Source organism: Ascaphus truei, chromosome 3, assembly GCF_040206685.1.
Source record: "Ascaphus truei isolate aAscTru1 chromosome 3, aAscTru1.hap1, whole genome shotgun sequence".
Taxonomy (NCBI): domain Eukaryota; kingdom Metazoa; phylum Chordata; class Amphibia; order Anura; family Ascaphidae; genus Ascaphus; species Ascaphus truei.
Window position 1 is genome coordinate 365,946,231 of NC_134485.1, and position 26,389 is coordinate 365,972,619.

At 41.3% G+C, this 26,389-nt stretch overlaps 1 protein-coding gene across 1 annotated transcript in view; it reads right to left on the minus strand.

Annotated features, from left to right (window-relative positions):
• FRY (FRY microtubule binding protein) overlaps positions 1 to 26,389 on the minus strand; it is a 423,242-nt gene that overhangs the window by 344,066 nt on the left and 52,787 nt on the right. The window contains exon 2 of the mRNA XM_075592149.1: positions 5,679 to 5,722. The gene's annotated coding sequence lies outside the window, so the exon portion shown is untranslated. The remainder of the gene's footprint in view (positions 1 to 5,678; positions 5,723 to 26,389) is intronic.

The following is a 26,389-nucleotide window of genomic DNA, read 5'->3' on the forward strand; positions in this document are numbered from 1 at the left end:
GGAAAACAGATGCAATGTGTTTGCTTTATAAGCACAGAATGTATATGCAGTGCTGTGCATAGTCTCTGCCCCCTAGAGCTTACAATCTTAATGTGGTGCCTGGGTAAAGTGATTTGTCCATGGTTACAAGGAACTAGGGTGACCAGACGTCCCGGTGTAGCTGGGACAGTTCCGATTTTTAGGCCTCTGCCCGGTTTTCTATCCTGCTGGCCGTGCATGCGCGATCGGCACTTGCCGACTGAGAATGCGCATTCGCCACTTGCCGGCTGCATGCGCATGAGCGATTGGCAAATTCCGATTGTACATGTAGGTTGGCAAGTGCCGATTGCGCATGCGCGACCGGTAAACGCAGATGCGCGGACGGCAAGCACTCGTTGTGCATTCGCAGTCGGTGCTCGCTGTTCGCGCTGACTGCGCATACGTGACATTTGTCCAATTTTTTGCCTGGACAAAAATGGTCACCCTACAAGGAGCTGAAACGAGGATTTGAACCAGGCTCCTCTGCTTTAAAGTAATTGCTTTCAGAGTCAGTGTCTTTATTTCTTGAGCCACTACAGCTGATCCATTTTAATTAAATGAGTTTACAAGAAAAACAGCTCAACAAAGTCATGCATAAAACAATATTTAATAGATCAAACAAAAGAAGCGCAGAAAACTACCATAGCATTTTATTATGTATATTTTACTTTCAATGAAGTGAATAAAAATGCCCATAAAAGTAGTAAGATAAAAATCAGTGTATCCGCTTTTTGGAGTGTATTTTCTCTCTGCCAGTGGGTTATAAACAATATTTGGCTGTTTTGTATTTTTGCAGATTAAAACTGTGGTGTTATATGTCAATTAGGAGTTTTCTCTACCCTTAGCCTGTCCCACCCTGTCAGAACAGATAAGCAGGAGGGGGATGCTTTGCCTAAAACTGCTCAAAACACAACATCACACAAAAGGCAGGTACTACAGAAAAGCAAACCTCTTCCATATTTCAGCCAGAGACGCACATAGCCCGACTTACATTCCCCTGAGCTGCAGGGGAAAAGCAGTTTCCTGTGGCTCCAGGGAAGGTGGCAACGGCAAGCAGCCCCAGCAGCTCCATTTTATAGAAGAGAGGGGTAATGGTTATTTTCTGCTCCTTAGCCTGCAGTAATGCGTTTACTACCATGCTAGGCCAGCACACACAAAAAAAAAGCATTCTCTTTCTTTTAAACTGCCTGGAATAGTTACACAATTGACAAAATGTTTTTGAGTAACTTCCATTGGGGAATAGAGACTAGTACACAATTTGCGTAGCTGCGAGTGCTTATGAAGTATCTCTTGAGCAATCAAAAGACATACAGATATACCCCGGTTTAAGGACACTCACTTTAAGTACACTCGCGAGTAAGGACATATCGTCCAATAGGCAAGCGGCAGCTCACGCATGCGCCTGTCAGCACGTCCTGAACAGCAATACCGGCTCCCTACCTGTACCGAAGCTGTGCACAAGCGGGGAGACTATAGTCTGATACAAATGCGTTATTTACATCAGTTCTGCACGTATATGACGATTGCAGTACAGTACATGCATCGATAAGTGGGAAAAAGGGAGTGCTTCACTTTAAGTACATTTTCGCTTTACATACATGCTCCGGTCCCATTGCGTATGTTAAAGCGGGGTATGCCTGTACTTCATTGGTAGGTTTCAGAGGTCACCTTTGCATATCGTCTCTTCCTGACATTGTGAGTATGGCTTAGGCCTACTGTATGTAAATTGCTAACCTTTTCTTCCTGCTTTTCTCTCCCAATTCAGTGCAGATCTTTACTGTAAGTTTACAGAATTAGGACTGGGGAGAGAACAACGCAAAGTCAATACGCATTCCAGTGCTGTGATAGAGTTATGTGAGGATCCAAGGCAAGGCCACTGACACGTGGGAGCGCAGGGAAGGCGGGCCCACACCAGCCATCCAACCCGGAAGTTAGGCTCCTCTAGAAGTTGAGCCATACTGATGCTTCCGGCTGCCTGGATTGGATGGCCTGCTCCACCAGTTGCCCAAGGGGTATGAGAGTGTGAGAGGGGTATGAGTGAGAGAGAGGGCAGAGGTTAGATTTAGAGACAGGAGACAGAGAGAGAGAGAGAGAGAGAGAGAGAGAGAGAGAGAGACAAAATTGGGGAAGTGTGAGAGAGAGAGAGGGGAGAGGACACCCCGCCCCTTGCTCAACAACCTGGGCCCGGGTGGAGACACTAGTCCTGGGCCCCGGGAAAGCTGTTGGTGACTCTGATCCAAGCTACAGTAAATATACCTGATTGCTTTCCCCCCATTATTGATGCTTAGGGGGTCATGCACTAAGCTCCGTTAAGTCACTTTTAGAGCGCAAAGTGCTCTTAGAACGTGATGTTGCGCTGAACACGATGCACTAAGCAACGCAAACAGGCACTTTGCGCTCTAAAACTGACTTTTTTCTAAGTCCAACTTTGTTCATTCGTTACCTTGTTTGCGTTAAATTCTGCCCTTAAGCGGGATGCTCTAAGCAACGCAACCTTAGCGTACGCGAAAGTTGCGTTGAACAGAACACATCAGCTCAAAGTAGACGCAAAAAAAGCTGGACTTTGAAAAATTTCCTGCTTTACATTTTTGCATGCGCAACACCCATACAACAGGCCGGTGGGTGTCCCCGGCTGACCCCGCGGGGGTCCCCGAGGGAAGCCAGGGGGCGCGCGGGTGTCCCCGGCTGACCCCTCGGCCGTCCCGGGGTACCCGCGGCCATCCCGGGGTACCCGCGGCCGTCCCGGGGTACCCGCGGCCCTGCGGTACCAATGTTGTGCCTATAAAAATAATAAACATTATTTCTAACTAAATACACCCCCCTAACACATACAGTACAATAAGCACCCACCCTGAACAGACTATACCCACCCTGTACCCATTGAGTAGTATAGTGGTACATCATACCCATATAATAATAATAATATGGGCATGATAAGCCGCTATAGCACTCAATGGGCACCCTAATTACAATACATTAATGCACCAGATACACCATCAGAATGGCTGTGCTTCATTTGCCTTTAAGATGACGTCACTAAATCCATAAGATGACGTCACATGGTATTTCAGCCAATCAGAGTGTGGAATTGGTTCCCACGATCTGATTGGCTGAAATACCATGTGATGCCGGCATCGTGACGTCATCTTAAAGGCAAATGAAGCATAGCCATTCTGATTGGCTGGCATCATTCCCTTTAAGTGATGTCATGTAAAAAAAAAAAATTAAAGTCGGAACATGGTTTGAACACCCAGTCAGGTGGCTGTTAACCATTTTGAGGCTAAATGTCACATCACAAGCCCTATTTAAGGACGTGACGCCTCATTTGAGCCCAAGAAGCCGACGAGACAACATCGGTTGGGATTCCCCATGGGGTTTTTTGGATTGACAGATGAACAAAGAAGATAAAGAAGATCAAGAAATGGTGACAGATGAAGATAGAAGAAGGTGATTAAAGAAAGAAAAAAGAACATTTGGGTACCTGATCCGGATCTTCATGGCGGATGGCATCGGATGCTGTTGGAGGCCTTCAAGGTACGTGAGCTTCCTGTTACCCCGGGAGTCGGAGGGCCACCGCTTCTAATGGTAAGTAATATATTGAATGTTTGTAAATGTCTCTTTTTACAGGTGTCTTCATTGGATGGGTTTTTTTTATTTTTTGGGGGAGGCACATTGACTGATAATATATTAATCTGTACCACTTTAGGGTACAGATTAATACATTATTATGACAATATTTGGGGGGCATTTGTGGCTTATTATTGCTGTTGGTGTTTTTAATGTCAGTTTTTTATGTGGATGTCATTGTTTGTTTTTTTCATGCTTAATGTAATAAAATGTTTGCGATTGGTGTTCGCTTGTAGTTAATGTTGTATTATGTTAGCTAATGCGTTTTATGGTTACTTCAGAGATTGTTTGAATGTATTTCTTTGTCTTTTAATGGTTACATTCATTAATGTTGTAGTAATTCATTGGTTTGATTGGTTAGTGTTACTATTCATTTTGAGTTGGTTTAGGAATTAATTGGTTTAATTGGTTAATGGATTAATTAATTCATTGTTGATGTTGTTACTGCTTGAATTCATTGGATTAGCTGGCTACTGTTTTTATTGACCTTATTTAGGTATGCTAATGCAGTGTTTAATAATGGGCAAATAATCTATTATCCATATCTGTATAATAGTTATTTGGCACATTATTGTACTGTATGTGTTAGGGCGGAGGGGGGGGGGTTGTGTACTGATGTTTGTTACATCTTTTTTTAATATACATTTGATTAATAGTGTAGATTTGAAGGGGGTCTCCGGAGATGAACAGCATTGGTTTCAGGTCCGAGGACCCCCTACTTCAGGAGATACAGGCCCCGTTATCTCATTATCCACCTATATCCCTGTCTTCTCACCTTTAGCCGTATTTGAAACACTGCTTTCTTAATGTACCAATTTCAATAGCTTGGATATTTCCCTTTACTGCTTACCCAATTCCAATTTGCACATACAGTACTAACCCTTGTGGCCAGGTGTCTAGTCCTCTCTTTGGGGCAAATCCACAAAGCTCTGTTACAATATTGAAAATAACGTGACGTTACCTAAATCGGTAACAGATGTTATTTGCCCTGAGTTTAACAAGTATCCACAAAGCTAATTATATGCAAAAAGAACGGCAATTCGGTATCTCTTTAGAATGGGCTTAACGCTATGTTAAGTTAGCTCTGCCTTGTGTTAGCTTAATATGACTCGCGTTACACCTGGCGTCAGTTCCAACCAGACACTGAAAGGTGATGAGAGAGAGACCTAGACCTATTCCAAGTGCTCTATATATCCCCTCAAACCTCCCTCCAAATAACTTATGGAGAAACACATGTGCTCCAAAAAGTCCACCTTAGATACCTTGGAGATATGCTAATTAAATGTGCAAAGTATATTTAAATTACTCACACCCCACACCTCCTAATAGATTTCTCTAAGACCTACACTGACAAGCCTAAGGCTCCTTGTGATGAAGGGGTGCTAGTGTCAGGCCCAACAGAATCAGAACCCACAACCGCTGCTATTTAGGGCATTGACCTATCTCAGATGCTGGATAGCTCCACTGTAACAGCATACTTTAGAGCTCTGCTGCTCACACCAGGGAGTGGTCTGCTTTTAAAGGAAAACTTTGTTTTTGTTCTATACAGTAATCATCTACAGTACTGTATGTTGGTCCTTCACAATACAATTTCTTTTTTATCTAAGACTGTATAAGCATATTCCCAAGGTACTACTCAAAGCCAGGATGTTCTTTAAGAATATGATAACAAAACAAATGATGGAAAATAATCTCTAAGAGAAGTATTTTGTTGTCATGTCAGCATTGCTGCTAAGGTACATGTACATGTTAATTTACCAACAGATCAAGTTATTAAAAACTACAGTTTATCCCTTCAGTACTTTGATGTAAGTTTAGAAGGTTTAATACTGTATGCTCAGCCCTTGATGTTCAGTTAAGGTTAAGTATTAATAAATAAGTATGCCGCTATTTGTTCTGTTTTACATGGTTTAAATACAAAGGAGTCCCTCGTTACCATACGTGTAACAATACAGGTCTTCCAAGAAAAATACCAAATAATGGTATTTATAGTTTGTGGTCATCACAATGATTCCTTGCAGACTTTTGCTTACCTTGCGATCTTCAAGTCAACGATTCTTTGCACTCCAGACAAAACCTTAAATGAATAGAAAATATTTATTAAATAATGTTACAAGTTCTTCCAGCTAAACATAATAATTAAAACCACAAAACAATCTATTAGTCCTGTGCTCTTTCTACAGTATGCGTAAGCTCATTGTCTTACAAAGCTGATAGATTCCCTTCTCGTAAAACTTTATCTTGAAATGACATAAAGAGTTACAAGTCTCTGATGGACACAATTAGTATTCACTTTCACTACTGTAATATGAAAGGACCAGTTTGCAGTTTCAGTTTGCCTGGTTCATTAGCCAACCGATTCTGAGTCAGCTCAAAATAAGAGTTGAGTGCTTGTACCCAATTGGGAAAGACAGGGTTGCAGACATGTCTGAGATATACGAATGCACCCACAGGGGATATTTTATTTGCTGTACCCAATTTGAGCTTTACAAGCAGTGTGCAAATTTCAGGATTTGTATGGGTTTGTATACATGAAGTATTTTGATCCATTGTTTTCATTTTGTCCTTGTATATTCTTTGTCCTTCCAATGTATCACAAAGATAACTTGTTATATGCATCTGTCACATTCTTAAGGTGTTTTCCTATTTTTTTTAGAAGAAAAGGTAGGGATACTATTTTGAGATTTCAAAATCTTGGTTTAATACTTACAAAACAGCAGAAGGCCGTAATGAATGCTTGTACAGATGCAGAGGCTGTTATCCGAACATTTCACAATTTATATTCCTGGGCATACCCAGGTCGTGCCGCATGATTTCTGCAAACTTTCCCGCGTTAAGACACGTGTTTTCTAGTGTTTTTACTAGTGCCGGTGCTGGCACATTTCTGGATTGGGATAGGTGTGACTGCTGTGATTGGCGGCATTCACTGCAGCGTTCACGGAAGAATAACGAGTGGAATACAGCAGAGTTCACGAAAACGGCTCCGTGAAATGTTCGGATAACGGCCGCAGCATCTGTATATGCATGCTTTATTGAATAAGTACTACAACATGATTAATGGAAGGAAATGAAGATACAATTCACATTACATAGTATGGAAAAGGTCAAAGATTTGCAAAATGTCAAAGTTTAACACCTTTAACGTTACCGAATTCTCAGATTATCAACAGATAATAGATGAAACACAAACTTCCCTCACTTGCAAAGTGAGGAAATAAAGGTAACTTAAAAAAAACATACAGGCACAATAAAAAAATGCTAACAAGGGATACACCTGTTCTGCATTAGGAGGTACAGAGATAACTGCTGAACAGAATCTATTACAAGGAGTTTATCAAAGTTCCAATTGCATACTGTAATTCAAAACTGTGCTGGAATTCTAATATCACTCACACCAGTATTGCTCATTACACCACTGACTTACTAAAACTGGAATTCATAACTACCCTTTCAGAACACTATGGTGCCTACATTTATACCAGTGCCCTATAAACTTGTGCCAATTAATCTTAATGTCATAATCCAGTTACGGTCTCGCCAATGGTCTACTGCAAGGGTGGCCAACTCCAATTCTACAGGCCAGGTATTAAGAATATCCTTGCTTCAGCAGAGGTGGCTCAGTCATTTACTGAGCCCCCTGTGCTGAAGCAGGGATATCCTCTTAAAACCTGACCTGTTGGTGGCCCTTGAGGACTGGTGTTGCCCACCTCTGATCTAAGACAAACATTTGGTATAATGGCTCCAAACAACCATGTCTTTTTATTTTCCCCAAAATGTATTTAAGTTCACCCTTTGTTAATTTCTGACTTTACTTAAATGGTAGTTTTCGACCTTTTGCAGTGTGACCAGCTGCTTCAGAGCTAAATGAATAAGCCCTAAATGTTAAAATATTTTTAATTAAACACTTTGTCATTTAAATAAACTCCTTGTTTTGACTTCTTTGATGAAAGCTACTGTGGCCCAGTGTCAAAGTTGATGAAGAATCACCGACAGCTAATGTAACAGAGCACAATGTGCTTAGCAACAGAGTGGGTGGGGTTCAAAACACATGAAAATATAGCCCATGCCTATTGCTGGTAGAATACAGCCAAAATTAGATTAAAAGACACAGCTGTAAACGGCATTCAATAAAAAAGTGAGAAAGTATTATTATTTAGATGCCTCGAACAAATATACCAAAAAGAAGGAAAAGTGGTACAATACTTTCTTCAACATAGTGCAATATATACACATTATTCTTCCATGCCAGGTTGTTAAAGTTACTATATTAGGAAGCAGGAAGAAAAATAACCATTGGTAGGCGTGCATATGTATTTTGAGCTACTGTAACTTGTCATAGATGCACACTTTTCACACACATCCCAGGAAACCGGAGAAAGAGCAAAGGCCCTTTTTTAAGGTTTGGTCAATGTTGAGGGACTGAAGAAACGCTTGCAACATTTTTCACCCAAAAACATGGTTGGCAAAGTACTGCGAACATTTCGCCCATCTCCACTGTTCAGTGAGATGCAACAAAATCATTCAGGTGTTTCTCTAGTTCCCGGAGTACAGGAACTGTGGGAACATTGTGCATCTATATATAAACACTTATAGTACAGTAGCCAATATATGTATGTACTAGTCGTACCAATGATTCATTTTCATCCTCCTTTCTGATATACTGTAGTACATAATGTTTTGCAAATTAATAACAGTTACCCATCAAGTTATAACTTTGAAAAAAAATCTCTTCTTTATTATAGCATCAAAGTATCACAAAAATAAAACAAAAACTAACAGAAAACTTGGCACTTTGACGAAAAAGGGCTGTTCCTCCTCATATAATACATAGGGGCCTATGCAGAGAGCAGCGAATTTTAAAATTGGCGAATTTATTAAAAAGTAGCTTTTTTGGAGAGTTTTATTCTCCATATGCAGAAATGTGCGAATTCTGCTATGTTTAACATGAATGCGTCTGGCGAGTTTAAATTGGCGAGATGCGCGCTTCAGAAATGTGAAAAAAAAAATTTGCGCCTTTTTTTTCCCTTTGCAATGGCCGCGAGCGGCAGCTTCTTGCCATTTTTTTCTGGCGAGGCAAAAAGGAGACAATCGCGCCATTTTATTGGCGCGAACAGCCGCTAGATGCCGTTCCCGCCTCTCTGCATTAGGATATTTTTAAAACTGGCGAGATTGAGGTTCTCGCCAGCCGCGAGGCGAGTTTTAGAAATAGAAAAGAAAAATTGGCGCGTTTTTCGGAACTCGCCATTTTCTGCTGTTTTCTGCGCGATTTTCTCCAAAAAATGGCGAATTTCGAAATAGCGCTGCTCTCTGCATAGGCCCCATAGTATTTTGTGAACACAGTTTCTGTTTGGTTTACAGTTTAATTAAACTTTTGGCATTTGTATAACAAATATTAGGCCATATTAAGATTAATAATCCATGATTTGATTATTGAATAGATTTTGGAGCCTGTGCTGTGTTCCACCAAATATTTCTGCAGTAACAAAGGAAACTTATATACTGTAAATATAGTAACTTCTTAATAAATGATATAGATGATGTCAATGAAATCACTAATATCAATGAAGTCAAAATGTAATGCAGTCAGCAGATCTACTGTATAGGCCATGTACAGTATCAAAGGCTAGCTTTTGTAAAACTGGGAAAAATAGCACAGGATGTATCATAGAAAAATATCTCCATTACTTTCAATTCGATTTTTTTCTTTTTTTAAAATCTGGTGCTATTTTTGCAACACTTGGTTTTTTTTTACCCCGGTTTTGTAGCTTGCTGGGAGACTTTTATACTTAGAAGTTTGTATGTTAGAAAGGACCTTTCAGCTCTAACATAATTTAATTTGTGTGGGAAACCCATCATCCCTTTTCAGCATTTTGCTTATTCAAATATTATAGTCAATGTTGCCCTCTTCAGGCGAGAATGAGAACATCCCCACTTCCAGTACTTAAAGTAGTACAGCATGCTATTTTGATGTTAAAACCAGTACTGTATGAATATTTGTTTCAACATAAAACTTCTGTTGAGTTAGCCTGTTGAGTTTTATAGCAAACTTTCTATATAAACTAACATACATAGGACAGAGATACTCCGAATCTTAATATATAAAATCGAAAGGTTAGTGCTATCTGCGGTGAATCTGATTGGTCCTCAGCCTCTGGCCAATCAGATTGGTGGGTTTGACGTCACCCAACTGCCACTCTCTTCCCCCTCGGCCACACACACACACACACACACACACACACACACACACACACACACACACACACACACACACACACACACACACACACACACACACACACACACACACTCTCCTCTCTCTCCCCCCCATTACACTCACCTCCCTCCCCGGCGCTCAGTCACCTCCCTACCCGGCACTCACTCACCTCCCTCCCCGGCGCTCACTCACCTCCCTCCCCCGCACTCACTTCCCTCCCTCCCTGGCGGGGGGACAGGCAGTTGGCAGGCATGCCGAGTGCCTAAAATGGCGGCGCCCGGAAGGACCCCTTCTTCCCTCGCGGCGCCGAGTGCCTAAGATGGCGGCGCCCGGAAGGACCCCCTTCCTCCTGTAGCTGCCTCGTGGTGGCGCCGCTGGGAGGTGGGAAACGGAGAGGTGACATATCTGTGTGTGTGAGTGTGTGAGTGTGTGTGTGTGTGTGTGTGTGTGTGACACTGTGTGTGTGTGACACTGTGTGTGTGTGTCACTGTGTGTGTGTGTATGTGTAACACTGTGTGTGTGTGTCACTGTGTGTGTGTGTGTGTGTGTGTGTGTGTGTGTGTGTGTGTGTGTGTGTGACACTGTGTGTGTGTCAGACACTGTAGGGTGGGGACCGGAGCTGCGCATGGGGGGGGGGAGGAGTGGAGAGAGAGGGGGGAGCGGAGAAACATACAGGTGGAGTGGAGGGACCCGGAAATTTTAAGCAAACCCCCCCTCCTGTCCACTGCCCCCCCTTCCTGTCCACTGTCCCCCCCTCCTGTCCACTGTCCCCCCCTCCTGTCCACTGCCCCCCCCTCCTGTCCACTGCCCCCCCTCCTGTCCAACCCCCTCCTGTCCACTGCCCCCCCTCCTGTCCACTGCCCCCCCCTCCTGTCCACTGTCCCCCCACCTCCTCCTGTCCACTGTGTCCCCCCTCCTGTCCACTTCCCCCCTCCTGTCCATTGTCCCCCCCCTCCTGTCCACTGTCCCCTCCTCCTGTCCACTGTCCCCCCCTCCTGTCCACTGTTCCCCCCCTCCTGTCCACTGTTCACCCCTCCTGTCCACTGTCCCCCCCTCCTGTCCACTGTCCCCCCCCTCTTGTCCACTGTCCCCCCCCTCTTGTCCACTGTCCCCCCCCTCTTGTCCACTGTTCCCCCCCTCCTGTCCACTGTCCCCCCCCCTCTTGTCCACTGTCCCCCCCCCTCCTGTCCACTATCCCCCCCTCCTGTCCACTGTCTCCCCCCCCCCCCCTCATGGGAAATTTAACTCACTGGCAACGCCGGGTCTCTCAGCTAGTTTTATAATAAAAGGATTATGCTTCCTGAAACTCGTACTTATAGTAATATATTCTGTAAATAATAAGAGAAGCACATTGCTAATACTCTAGTTGAGTGCTATGTGGCTGTGTGCATACATTCCCTTTGGTTCACCTGCTGGAAAAGGGCATGGCCAGAAGGCTATACAGTGCATTCTAAAATACCAATCAGAAATAAAATAGAATTAAGATAACATTTTATCCTGATGCTGTGTTTACCTGCACAAACTCACATACAGTAGCGGTACACACACGTTCTCTAAAGCAGGGGTACAGAAACGTTTCCCCTGTGTTCCCCTGCCTGCTCCTGCCCTCTTCTTACCTGATCGCCTGCATTTTCTGATGTCACGACGTCATTTGACGGCACGTTGCCATGGCGCGGCATCAAATGATGTCGTGATGTCGCCACAAGACGCCGGAGACCAGGTATGTGAGTTACAGAGGCCTGGCGCACTCCCCAGCATTTAATTTAAATGCTTTGGGGAAGAGCGTGGGGTCTCTAAGCTTCGCACCTGCCCCCCTCCTGAAAATCTCACGCCCTCTGGGGGGCGCCACCCTAAGTTTGTGCACCCCTACTCTGAAGGAGAAATCCAAGCATTATCCTACATAGGTATTTTTCAAATAAATCAGTTCTGTACTGTTTGATAATACTTACTGCATTTTATTTTTAATTCAACTCAATGCCATTTTAATGAGTTTTAATATACTGAGCATCCTTTCATTTCTATAGCAGCTTTTAGCACACCTCCCCAGCAGTGCAACATATTTGTAACACTTTCCTGTTTGTAATAATTTGTTGCAAATGTGCCAAGCAGTTTGAGCTGCAAACTGTAAGAATAGTCACTGTTACCTTTGTAATATCAGGATATATTGTAGCTGCTGAGTTACACTGACAGAAGGATTGATTGAAAGAGAAATGCGTCCATTACGTGAAACCAGGGATGCAGGATCTTCACTGATCAATCACAGGAGAACAAATTGATCGGCAGCTTAGGTAATTCGTTTTCAATAAAGGTAATTGAAGACTGTATATATGAAAAAACAAATATATATATATATATATATATATATATATATATATATACACAGTGGTCGACAAATCACCAAAAAATCTACTCGCCGAACAAAAAAATCTACTCGCCACCTAGTACCACACGTGTGCTGCTTGAGCCAAAAGGAGCTCGCCACGATGTTAAATCCACTCGCCCGGGGCGTGCAAATGTATAGGTTTGTCGAACACTGTATATATATATATATATATATATATATATATATATATAATATATATATATATATATATATATATATTAAGTGCTGCTTAGACTGCCTCTTTAAAAAAAATGTTTTTTAAAATGTGTCCCATGTTTAAAACTTTCATTAATCTTTACGCAACCGCAGGCACTACAGTATATATTCCCAGAGGCAGATACATAAAGAGTGGTTGGGTTATTGCATATAACTAACAGCTGTTTCCTGTGACTACTGCTTTGTCACAGAATTTTCAAAGAAAGACATCCATTTCTCTTTCCCTTTTTATTTATCATCCCAATGAGAGATTAAACTAGAGATGTTTTTAGACCAGCTGGCACGGAGAATATTTACCAAAGTCTCGCGGCTGCATAACTAGGGCAAAACCAGTGCAAAAGAATTGCACCAGATTTATCAAAGGCCAAGCTCCAATTGCTTTTAATGGGGTTCATTTTCCTTGATTAATATTTGTGCGGTCTTGCGGTGGTTTTGCAGCTGGGAGACTTTTGTAAATAGTTCCCCAGCTATCTAATATCTGATAATAGGAAGAAATCACAACCCTTTCTGGTCTTTTGCTTTCAGTTAGGAAGTTGTTCCTACACAATGATGGATTGTCAATATTATAGTTATAAAACTGTTCATAATCCTCTTTAATACTAACCTACTTGATGGATTTCTAAATCAATACAGTCTCCTTTTTATGTACTATGTACTTTAAGTATATTTGACTATTTTTAACTTTTCTATGCAGGATATTAAGCAGAGCCATGTAAAGGTTTTAGCTAGGACCCAAATTCAATGGCATTCAAAGATTATAATAGCTGCACAAACAAGATAGATGGAGAAAAGTTGGGAGTATGTTAATGTGACAAATAGAATAAGAAAATATGCATTGGTTGTTATTTTCTTAACTTATGAAATTATTTTATTGAATCACATAATTATATTTTTAAGTCACTGGTAATCCTGCCATATCAATGTACTCTGTCTCATACCACCGAATAAAAAGACCAGGTTTATTGTCTCATCCCATAAGTCTGTGTATACTGTATGCTTAGCCTATTAATTGGGGCTGGAAAAGACTGCAACAAAGGACAGAAAAGGCGCTCAGCAGAGAAGTGGTTATAAGGTTCTGCAGAGTTTAACTTCTATTCCCTCTCTAGGGGTAAGACAGAAGTTAGGCAGGATATGTTTTGGCTTTTTTTAATATATCTAACGTTAGTAATGGATTTTCTATTTTAAGTCATGGAACTTAAGTGTGCTGTTGCCATGGTAAACCTTCTTTCATTTAGTTTATTTATTTATAACTGGTTAGTCTGAATAATTCATGTGATCCTAAGATTAGAAAAGCACATTTATAGTCTGATCTGTGGGTTGTACAGGGATGCTTCATCCAGTAATGTAAATATAGGATACAATACCCCTAAGTACTACTTTTTGTACAGCAAATGAGACATCAAAGGCTTTTGCGGACATGTAAATGTCAGATTCCAAATAGACATGCATAAAAAATAGGGTTTTAATTAGATCCATTGTCTAATGCACAGTTCTAATAGCTGTATTGTTCCTGGAGAAATGCAGGTGCATTGAAAGTTGCGATAACTATTTATGGATCAACATATTAATTCTTCATTCCACACAAGCATGTATACAATTACCAATACTGTACCAGTATGAAGAATACTCTTTTCGTCTGTTAGAATGTATCAACCTCTATTAAACCTAAAATGAGATCCAGGAAGTGACTGAATAATTCACAAAGCAATAAGGTGCATCTACAAGCTCAAGTTTCTCCTTGGGTACTTTGGAAGAGGGATTTTTTTTTTATAACACACCTTACTGGTAACAAAAATACCAACTTAAGTAAGATGATGTTACCACAAATCATTGATACCAATTTAAAAGAAGCTATTTAAATATTTACTGTTGCCTCCTTTTATTGTAGCGTTAAGCTGTCTCAACTTTTGTGAATATTCCCCTAAATGTAATACTGTATGTGAGCCTAATGGTATGAGAGAGGATGCTGTACTGTACACTGGGTTTCATTAAACATGCTAAAAAAGAAATAAATTAACAGCACATTCCAAACATACCCCCTTTTTCCTAATTAGTCTTACTGAGCATCACTGGTGAAGTGGACAAGTTTGTGTGGTTTCAGGAGAAGAATCAAGGACATCGAGGAAACTCAATACACTACAGAGCTCTAAAACTTCCAGGACCGCACGTTACATTACAGTCAAGGAAAGCTATCCCATTAGGAGAAAGTATTGACATGGGTTAAGGAAGGCACTAAACATCGACGAGTATTAACCCTATACAATTCATCAGCCACATTCAGTCTCAGTTACAATAGCCAGATCCTAGGTGGTAGGGGGCTACCATCAATTTGATGATTTGGGCCGGTTTTATCAATCTCAGTACTAGTAAGCAGCAGGACCAGGAGTCATTTCAATTGTAGTTCAGCTCTCTTCTCTGTGCACCGCCCTCTCCTTCCTGATACAGATTTAGGGAGAGGCCGTGGCATTGAGAGGAGGAGATTCCATGGCATTGAGAGGAGACTCCATGTTATTGAGAGGAGGAGATTCCATGGCATTGAGAGGAGGAGATTCCATGGCATCGAGTGGAAGAGATTCTATGGCATCGAGAGGAGGAGATTCCATGGCATTCAGAGGAGGAGATTATATGGCATTGAGAGGAGGAGATTCCATGGCATTGAGAGGAGGGGATTCCATTGCATTAAGAGGAGAAGACTCCATGGCATTGAGAGCAGGAGACTCCATGGCATTGAGAGGAGGAGATTCTATGGCATGGAGAGGAGGAGATTCCATGACATTGAGAGGAGGGGATTCCATTGCATCGAGAGGAGGAGACTCCATGGCATTGAGAGGAGGAGACTCCATGGATTGAGAGGAGGAGATTCCATGACATTGAGAAGAGAAGATTCCATGGCATTGAGAAGAGGTGATTCCATTGCATCGAGAGGAGATTCCATGGCATTGAGAGGAGGAGATTCTATGGCATCGAGAGGAGATTCCATGGCATTGAGAGGAGGAGATTCTATGGCATCGAGAGGAGGAGATTCCATGGCATTGAGATTAGGGGATTCCATTGCATTGAGAGGAGAAGACTCCATGGCATTGAGAGGAGGAGACTTCATGGCATTGAGAGGAGAAGACTCCATGGCATTGAGAGGAGGAGACTCCATGGCATTGAGAGGAGGAGATTCCATGGCATCGAGAGGAGGAGATTCCATGTCATTGAGAGGAGGGGATTCCATTGCATCGAGATGAGGAGACTCCATGGCATTGAGAGGAGGAGACTCCATGGATTGAGAGGAGGAGATTCCATGACATTGAGAAGAGGAGATTCCATGGCATTGAGAAGAGGAGATTCCATGGCATTGAGAAGACGTGATTCCATGGCACTGAGAGGAGGAGATTCCATGGCACTGAGAGGAGGAGATTCCATGGCATTGAGAGGAGGAGATTCCATGGCATCGAGAGGAGGAGATTCCATGGCATCGAGAGGAGGAGATTCCATGGCATCGAGAGGAGGAGATTCCATGGCATCGAGAGGAGGAGATTCCATAGCATCGAGAGGAGAGCAGCCTCAGCAATACAGCATACATAGGAATGCTGTGCCACCCACAGCTATGTTACGAATGCTCACAGGAGAAACACAAGAATTGGATAAAAGAAATAGGAAAAGGGTAGAGACAAATGGGACAGGGACCTTGGACATTTGCACAAGACAGAGAGACATTGGGCCAATAGACTGTGTTTGCTCCAGAATTGAAAAAAAAAATGGCAGCCTGGCCCTGACGATGCAGTAGTTCCAGACGTAAAGGGTCAATCTATGTTGTTCCGAACCTATATTTTTGCCCGAAAATTCATATTGACTTCAGTGGGGATTTTCAGCTGAAAATGGCCCAAACGGCCAAATATGACAAATTAGTATAAGGCCCTTAGATAATAAAACTAATCAGAGAGCAAGAAACCAACCAGCAATTTATAATTGAAGAAATAAGTGCAGTGCACCATTTAGAAATGTTAGCACTAATTGGGAAAAGCTGATCTGCTGCTAAAATCAAGTGCTGCAGAGGAAGTCAAACATCTGGAATGGATAAAGGATGATATTCAATAATATAATTGCCAACCTTAGTTCATAAATGAGTTTACAGTATTATTGTCTGTTTCTGGTTTGCTAATAGATATTCAGGACTCTTGGGACTATGCGTGCATTGAAATAAGGGGTAAAATAAAGTGTCACTGACCACAAATGCCAAAACGATGGCCCTGTAGACTTACCAGTAACACCCAGTAAGTTTGTCTATCTTAAAATAGTATGTTATTGTCAGTTAGAAAAGATATTAAAAAAAAAATAGAGCCATTCCTATTATGAATTTGTGAGGATATTTACAGGTACAGCAGACTAATCTTTAACAAAATTGTTTGTTTACAATAACAACACTTATCTAATTATAAGAACACATTTCTGACTGTAAACATATTGGTCCATATTTGCTAAGCAGCATTATACCATAAGAGACATTGCTCCCTTGAATGGACTGTAAGCTTTCTTCTGGCATCCTATGGTCATACTTAGATTGTAACCTCCCCCTGGCAGGGATTTCCTTTCCTTTTGTATGATTGTGTTTGTTGCACCTACTGTATTATATTATAATTCCCTGTATTGTATTTTTTCTGTTGTAAAGCGCTGAGTACACCATGAGCACTATAGTAATAAAGATATACGTACACACATGGCATTGCACCCCTTAGTAAACTTGGACCATTATGTTAATAGACTATTTGATATGATTTTTAGGATGTGTTAAAGTCCATTGCAACAAATAGCTACAGTACATACATAGCCCAAGACCCACAAAAGGGTGCTAAGTCTTTACTCACATTCATATGAACAGGGCTAAAGGTGTGCTAAAGCTTAGCACCCGTATGTGGATCTGGGCCTGAGTGAGTAGTGTATCTGGGGATTGCTGATTCTATTCAGCTGACACCTCAAGCCACTGCTGAAACAAAATATAGAACCTTATCATTACTTTTGGCCGATGGGAAATCAATCAGTTGCAATCCCCATGTAAGTCCCCCACCAACCTTAAAGCATTGTAACATATACAGTATTGTATGCAGAGCAAGTAAAAATACCACTTATTAGCAAATTCACATGTCCACAAACCTGTCTTTCCCCATTATCTCTTGGCATACAATGCTTCCCTTGCAGACAGGGATTCAGGGTAATAACATGCCAATGAGCACTCGCAGTGTGTCACTTTTTGTTTCTTACCATATTAACCTTTTAATCACAATAACTTGCTTTGTGTCTTGTTGTAGCCACTATTAGCTTTACATTGCATAGCCAGTAAACCATCCTCACACTGATGAGACTCAAAAGGTCAAAACAATTGTATGTGACTATGCATGTCTTTAAAACAGGCTGTAATGAAAAAGCTGTGTAATGCGGCAGGCATAAGCTTCTAGGAATCCATGTTAAAATGGATAAGAAGCGAAAAGTGGCGCACTATGGGTGTGCATTTTATGTCATTACCCAGAATCCTTGGCTGCAGTGGAAGCATTGCATGATAAGAGATAATGGGGGAAAGCAGGTGTGCTAAGAAGTGATGTTGTTATTTGCTGAACACTATGGGGGAGGGTTTTTGTCACTTTTACTCCCCATAACTTTCTTTGTGTCTGATAAATAACTCTGTAACATCTCTGTTAAAGGGAATATCTATTAATAAAAGCACCTTCACATTGGTACACAAAAGTCAGCATACAGTATTATTGTTCAGAACTTTCTGAAAGGGGAAATCTCCTCAAAGGGTTAGCAAAGGGAGATACATATGTTCCTCTCTGAAGCTTATTGCCTTGGCTACATTAGTCAAATAAAAGTACTGTACGAGTAAATAGGGTTATTTTTACTCCTGCTGCGCTATGTTGGGATATTCTGCACTATCACTGCTATTGAATCCTATGTAACATCAGGGATATTCTGCATTATGAGCGGATGCAATAACCTTTGCCACATCTGTATTTATACTTCCATTCTTCATCCCAGTATTCTAAGTTCTCTCTCAAAGCTGCAGTTCAAGCTGCCGTTTAAAAAAAAATATATATTTTTTTTCTCATTCAATATGTGCATCAATACAATCTGGACACAAGTGATTAGCTAAGCTGCAGATCGATCCGTTCTCCTGTAATCAATCGCTTGCTCGGGCTATTTAATTCAGTTCTTGCACAGCATTGTGGGCAATGTAGTTCCTGGAATATGATTGACTGGGCAGTTACTAGATACAATTGGTTTACTGCTAGAGAGAGGGCGGGGCTCAAGAGCCAGAACCTATCAGAAGGGGAAGTGGGCTGTCACTTTGGAAATGCTTCCTACATTAGAAACATTAAAAACGTCTTTAAACATTTTTTTTAAATTTTTTAAAATGCTACAAGTATTTTCTCATAGCACAGAACTGATTTATTTAAAAAAAAAAACCACACACACATGTAGGGTTGTTGGTTATCAAAGCCTCCTGGACTTCAGCAACATATTAATTATATTTTTGAGTATACATATAAAAATACTTTATGTATGATATTATTTTAAAGGTATCAGAGAAAAGTAATTTTTCTGTTTTACCCTTTTTGAAGGCTTTTTCCTTATTAAAGTGATATGTAATTCAGATATTAGAGATTCCATTTGGGCCAAATATGACGTTTGTTGGCAGCTTACCACTAAGTAAAGTATTATAATTTGTATTTAATTTGTGTGTACAACACCATACACACAGCAGTCTATAGATTAAGGATACCATCAATGTAAGATAAATGACTGAAAAAGAGTCACAGGAACATTACAGGGAGTAACATAAAGATTGCAGAAAGGACCTTCCTGTCCAAATCATTTATAATCTTTCTCGCTCTCACAATTTGATGTAATATAAAAAACATGGATAAATAACATAGCCTTTACATATTCAAAGTATTAGTAAATGTGCCTTTTACTTTTCTTACAGTCTAAAAATGACTGGTCTGTTTTATGCAATCTGACTGTCAAATTGCATTCTAAAAATATTTTGAAATGAGGAAACAAAGCCAAAAATAGGGAGACTTGCTATAAATAATCCCTCACCAGATTCCTTGAAAAAGTCTCAACACACATTCAATTCTCAGTGTTTTTTTAGAAGTTATATTTCATTTACTTTGCTGACCTCAACAACGGTAACAGAAAACTGCACACTCCTCATGGCTATAAGGTTATAAAATATTGACATTAACATGTAATGCTTCTCTTTACTTAAAAACCATTTGTAGTGTAAACATGATTTAATGCTTCACGTACTGCTGTATATGTCTTATTTTATTCTAAAAGCACTTTGGAAAGTATGTATCAAGCTTCCAAAATGTGCGAGTGTCAATTAAATGAACACTATGATAGTCATTTTGAATAGTGCCAATAAGGGCACTATCAGATGGAAAATTCCATTGAAGTCAATTGAGCTTAATGTCAATACCTAAAGCCTACTGTAATTGTTCCTATTGTGCCTCACTTCTAACAGCTTGTGAGAAATGGAAGGGTTACATGGCTTACATTAAGATCAAATGTGTGTGTCTTGTTACATCATTTTTTCCTCTCTCTTTTCGGGGTTGAAAAAAGTCTCTAGATATAAGGGGATAAAAACCTCCCTGGTTAATAGATCTGTGAAAATGGTAACAAACTTCCCTAACATGTTTCTTAGGCCACGCGTATGGTGCCCGCGACCGTCGTCGCGACGGGTGACGTCATCCGTCGCCGCTAGCGAAAGTTATATTTCGCTTTGCGGCGGCATCATGGGCTTCCGGGCATTTGATTTGTTCAGGGGCTGTCACATGAGGCGACAGCCCTTGAAAAATCAAATATTCCCGGCTTCCAAAGTCCGCGATGCGCCGTCACTCCGTCGCATTGCCGCCGTCACACTTACTATAAGCGCACGCGGCGGCGGCAATGTATTTGTTTTTGGTCGCCCGTCGTGGGCACTATATGCACGGCCTTACATGGACACAAGGCAGCTATGCACTGTGAAAAGCCAAACGTTCATGTTTCTCTTTTTATTATTGGTTGTCAAAGAAATAAGTAACTTTTTCAAATTCTGTTCAATCTAAAAATGATTCTACCACAAAGAACTCAACTATCTTTTTAACTAATATTAAAGCAGTAACCCCGCCTGCTTGTTTTTAATTGCCTTTTTTTTACAGTATCCCATGCATCGGTCCTCCGAAGCGAACACTGCTATTTTAAGCTCCAGGGACAAGTGTTCTCTCCCTCCCAGGAAGTTTGCACTTAACTTTAGGAGTCCTCTGAGGATCATGGCAGCTGGCTGTCGGAATATCCTGACAGTTTAGGAGTTCTTCCTTTCTGTTCCTTGTCTGACCACCGGGTGTGCTGCTGTTTCTGCCTGCTCTGGGTTTTTCTCTGTGTATCTCCTCTTGGGTGCTCCTGTCTTCTGTCTCTGCCTGCCTTATAGTTTCCTGTTTTCTGCACCTCTTGGCCTTTGCTTTGTGATTCTGACTCCTTATGTTTTGTTTCAGTTTCGTGTAGAGTCCTGATTATTTATTAAAGGTCCTTGCCTATGTACTGACTTGTTCTCTGTCTGTTTCCTGCTTGTGAGTCCCAGTCCTGTTCCTGCTCCCCTTCCCTGTTTCTGCCGCTTGGCACTGACCTCAGCCTCTGACCCTGACTATTCTCTGCCTGTCCCTGCTGTTCCGGCCATCAAGGTCTTACCCATTCCTGGAGTCTGCCATGTGACACTGGCTCAGATAACAGACCAGATCCAAGGCTCCCACTATTTTCTTCCCTATGCTGCCGGGTGCCATTCTACTTCTCCCATGGGGTATCGGTCAATACTGCCTCCCTCCTCAGGACTGGCTGGCAGAGTCCTGAGGATGGAGGCAGGGTCGAGACCAAGAAGCAGTGATTGGTCACGGTCTGTGGGCCACACATCCATTATGGTGGAGTGTATTAAAAAGCAGTGGGGGTTGTAGGACCTGATCTTTGGCTCTAGACTATTTTTGTTTGTGGTTGGCAGCCCCAGGAAGGTTAATCGGTGTCTGTGTTGTAATGAGTGTAGAAGCTCCGATGATGGTCTGTGATGTCGATATACAAAAGGCGATTAAAATAATGTTGTATTGAATAATAATAATTGAAAAATAAACAAATACTGCACCAAAAAAATAAAAATACTAGAAGAATATATGTCACAGATGTTGTATTTATAACCATGTAACTGTTGTGCCATGTCCCTAACCACCCTTCCCTCCTTCCCCCTTACCTCTCTCCCCTTTTGAAGTGAAACTTCTTTGCTGGCACCTATAGAGTTTTGATAGGAAAAATCAGTTGTGTTGTAACAAAAAGCTAACAAAAGTGATGTCACGCTTCAGATGGGCGCGTGCCCACGCATGAACATACTTCCAAGTTCCAGGCCACATGGAGGTTGTAGGCAGTGCTTGCGCAGAAGAGGAGGTTGCAGGCCGCACCACGCATGATCAATACCGCAAAACACCTCCGCATGCACAGAATGGCCGCCGTTTTCTGCACATGCGCCGAAAACCCGCCATTCTCTACGCATGCGCCGAATGGCCGCCATCCTCTGCGCATGCGCCGAATTCCTGCCCAAGATGCACCTCCATGTCACGCATGTGCAGTATATGCCCCTCTACGCTGCGCATGTGCTGAAGAGGCCACGGGGGAGGAGAAGAAAGTGTTAGGTTGGAGACAACATTTATTAGGCAAATTACAAAGCAGGGCGGTAAAGGCCAACTGCCCAACATCTGGGGACCACCTGGTTCAAGAGCGACAATGCCGGTTGTCCTCCAGCCAGGCTGGAAAATTCAAAATGCCCGAGAGGTCAGGGCCTTCTCTGGCGGCCAATAGAAAAGCCACATTGTCATAAGGAGATGATGTCACGGCTTTCTGTTGGTGACGACGTGTAATTTTTTTGTGCGGCACAAAAAATATATATATCTGGAACCGAGGGGCTCCCCAGATGTGGGGAGATAACCAATCAGCTTTGGGGGCACCCTCTGGTTCATGCTATCTAATAAATAAAAAAAATGATAAGCAGGTGGAGCTGCTACTTTAAATATACTGCTGCTAGCCTTAAATAACAAAACGATTATTATTATACTATTATTATTATTATGTATTACTAGTATTATCATACTATTATTCATTTGAGTAATTTGCTGTTTCTTGAATGCAATCACTCCCATCAGAGTAAGGGGACCCCGATTTTGGGAAATAGATGTGCTGTCTGTAAGGCAATGTATCCATAAAAATAAACTTTCCAGCACATCAGGATTACTACAAATCAAGCTACATTTCATGCAGTGTTTGAAAATTGCTAACACTGCAACTTTGACTTTTCGTACACAGAGTTCTATTTTAGGATAACTTGTACCCAGCAATGTTAGTAGTGTTGACATGTTCATCTATTCAGCACAGTATGGAACTCTAGGCAAATCGTTTTTAATAAACATTTGCACTGGAAATATTGCCTTTACTAAATGTTACAAGAGCATACAGTGTATTTTCAATTTCTTGAACCAATAGCACTCACGTATGACAGAAAAAAATATAATGAATTGAAAAAAAAGCAGTATATGTTTTGTAAAATAACTAACATATTCTGAAATAGTTTGGGAGTCTGGAAAGAACCATACAACTGCATGATGCTGAATTAATTATTATTATTTAGGATCCAATATGTACAATAAATATAAATAGATAAATAATATTCCGTATTTCTTTGATTTGTAAGACACCATCTATCGTAAGACGCACCATCGATTTGGTCCTTACAATCAAGGAAAATGTCTTTTTCACTTACCATGTTTCAGGAGAGGTCCCATGTCAGTGGAGGATGAAGCGGGTGGTGACAGCGGCAGGAGAGATCCGACGTCTGCAGAGGATTGAAGATGGACAGCGGGCGGGAGTGCAGCGGTGGCAGCACAAGTCCCAAGTCTGCAGGTGAATGAAGATATGAAGACAGCGGGCGGGCGGTGGCAACGATGGCAGGAGATCATAATAGCAGGAAAGCTTAGCAGGAGCAGGGCGGCATATGGGAACGGATGGGTTGGAGCACAATGTAACTGAGTAGTTGACCGGTGTCTGACTTCCGGTTACAGTGCTCTCTTTCCCAGCCGTTCCCCTAATACGCTCTGCTCCTGCTCAGCTCTCCTGCTATTATGATCCCCTGCCACCACGTCCACCACTCGCTCGCTGAATTCTTATCTTCATTCACCTGCAGATTTGGCGCCTGTCCTGCCGCCGCCACACTGCCACCCACTTTCCATCTTCAATCCTCTGTAACGTGGGACCTCTCCTGCCGCCACCGCCCGCTTCATCCTCCGCTGATTTGGTACCTCTCCTAAAACATGGTAATTGAAAAGAGGGGGGTTAGTAGTCACTTACATTTTTCTTTAAATACATCGATTCTAAAATGCACCCCGATTTCAGACATGTGAAAATCGGGAAAAAGGTGCATCTTAGAATCGAAGAAATACGGTAGATAAGGGCTTAAACAAATGTCAATGCATCAAAATCGGTGCGTCAATATTTACATAATCTGCTTTTTCACAAAACGAAGAACAGTCATCACAGTCATCACCCAGAACTGAACTAATTGTAATGATGTACTTATCTTTGGTTTAATGCAAGTCATTAAGAAGTATCCTGATGGAAAAGACCAGTTACTTAATAATTTAGACAACAGTTATAGCAAAGTATCAGATTAAAGCTCTAATTTCCAATGTCTTCATTATTAATGTAAGACTTGAAGCATGCACAAGTTTTATTCTGATGGGTTTTACAGAAACATTTTCATATTGATATATGATCACGATTTCAATATAATTATGTTTTTTAGATCAACCTCCGGCTCTTTATCCTTATATTTAGACCATATTCAAGTGTAACACCTCTACCCCAGGCCAACAGAAGAGGGGCCACACCAAACTGTACAGTATAGCTGATGCTCAGCAGTGGTTACTTATGTTGCAGGTCCTAAGGGTACTGGATTTCGTGCAGGGCTGGAGTTATGAGCAAATAATAGAGCAGGGGGCGCCAGGAACTTTTTCTTTAACTTTATTGTACATGCATCCTAGGGTAGCAAAAGGACTGGTTTTCAATTATAAGATTGCGTCTTGTTACATGCCCAGGTTTCCTCAACCATGAGACTTGTATGCAGGGTAGCTTCTCATTCTTCTTAATTTTGCTTGCATTTGCCACTTCTTCTGGGAGGATACATGGTACATCATTGGTGGTTCATTCTCCCACTGCTGGATCATGCCCCACGTTATTTGTGTTCTCGTACAATTTCATGTCTGTCTCTCAGATTCAGGTTTAAATGACAGCTTTTGTTTAACATCCGGAGATTCTTAGCACCCTACGCCTTGATGCCTTCTTTCTGAATGCTGTCAAGCCCAGGGACAAATCAGCCTTCAGAGAATGAGGGCCATTGCTTTTATTTCTATTTGGGGTTGAGGCTTTACCTGCCATTATGGTCTCATTTACATGTTGGCAAGTAACTTTCACGCTTTAGCCAGGTATATTGTTCAAGCTTTCATAGTATGGTTGAACTTAGAGTACTAGCACACTATACATTGTCTTAAACACCAAGTTTTAAATCTTATTTTATTCATTGAAGGAATTAGATTGTAAGCTCCTCGGGGCAGGGACTCCTCTTCCTTAATGTTATGTTTATGTCTAAAGCACTTATTCCCATGATCTGTTATTTATATTATCTGTTATTTCTTTGATTACCACATGTATTACTACTGTGAAGCGCTATGTACATTAATGGCGCTATATAAATAAAGACATACATACATACATACAACTGCTCTATGTTTAGCCCCTGGAATCCCTCCAACCCCTAGGGTGTAACATTTTGTATGAGACACTAGATGTCACTATCGCTGGTTATAGTGGGTAAAAGTTATGTGCCTATCACTTTTTAGGGGTTTCCTTCTTATTACAAGACAGACATTACATGTGTATATTACTGAGTCTGAATATGAATTAAAGTCGAAAATAGTAAAGAAAACTGCACTCTTAGGGAAAAAATCAATAGTTAAGTTTTATTATAGAGGTAGATTCTGTAATAAAACTTTACTAATGATTTTTTTTCACTAAGTCCCCTGGAATGCTGTTTTTTTTTTTTACCTTTTTAGGCTTTGATTCATGTGATTTCCCTTGAAAGTTGAGAATAGAGCACACGTGGCAGATATATTGTGTGTGTGTAAGTGAAGCATAAGGCACTATCGAAGCTGCCAGGCTGTGCATACGGAAGGACACTCTACACCTCTAGCTGCAAGATTGGAGCTTCGTACCGGCAGGAGAATTACAAGGGGACCAGAGTTCATGTTCAACGAGCATATTTCACAGATTTGTTGTGAGTGACCTGATTTTAGCATTGCAGTAATAAACCTTTTACTATTTACACTATGGAGCCCATGCTGTCCTCTTTTGTTTTATATATATATATATATACATATATATACAGTTATGTCCGGAAATAATTGGACACTGATACAAGTTTTGTTATTTCGGCTGTGTACCAAAATAAATTCAAGTTACAGTTAAATAATTAATATGGGCTTAAAGTGCAGTCTATCAGCTTTAATTTAAGGATATTCACATCCAAATTGGAGGAAGGGTTTAGGAATTACATCTCTTTAATATGTAGCCCCCTCTTTTTCAAGGGACCAAAAGTAATTGGACAATTGACTCAAAAGCTGTTTCATGGACAGGTGTGGGCTATTCCTTTGTTATTTCATGATCAATTAAGAAGGTAAAGGGTCTGGAGTTGATTCCAGGTGTGGCATTCGCATTTGGAAGCTGTTGCTGTGAACCCACAGCATGCGGTCAATGGAGCTCTCAATGCAAGTGACACAGGGCATCCTTAGGCTGCAAAAAAAAAGAAAATCCATCAGAGAGATAGC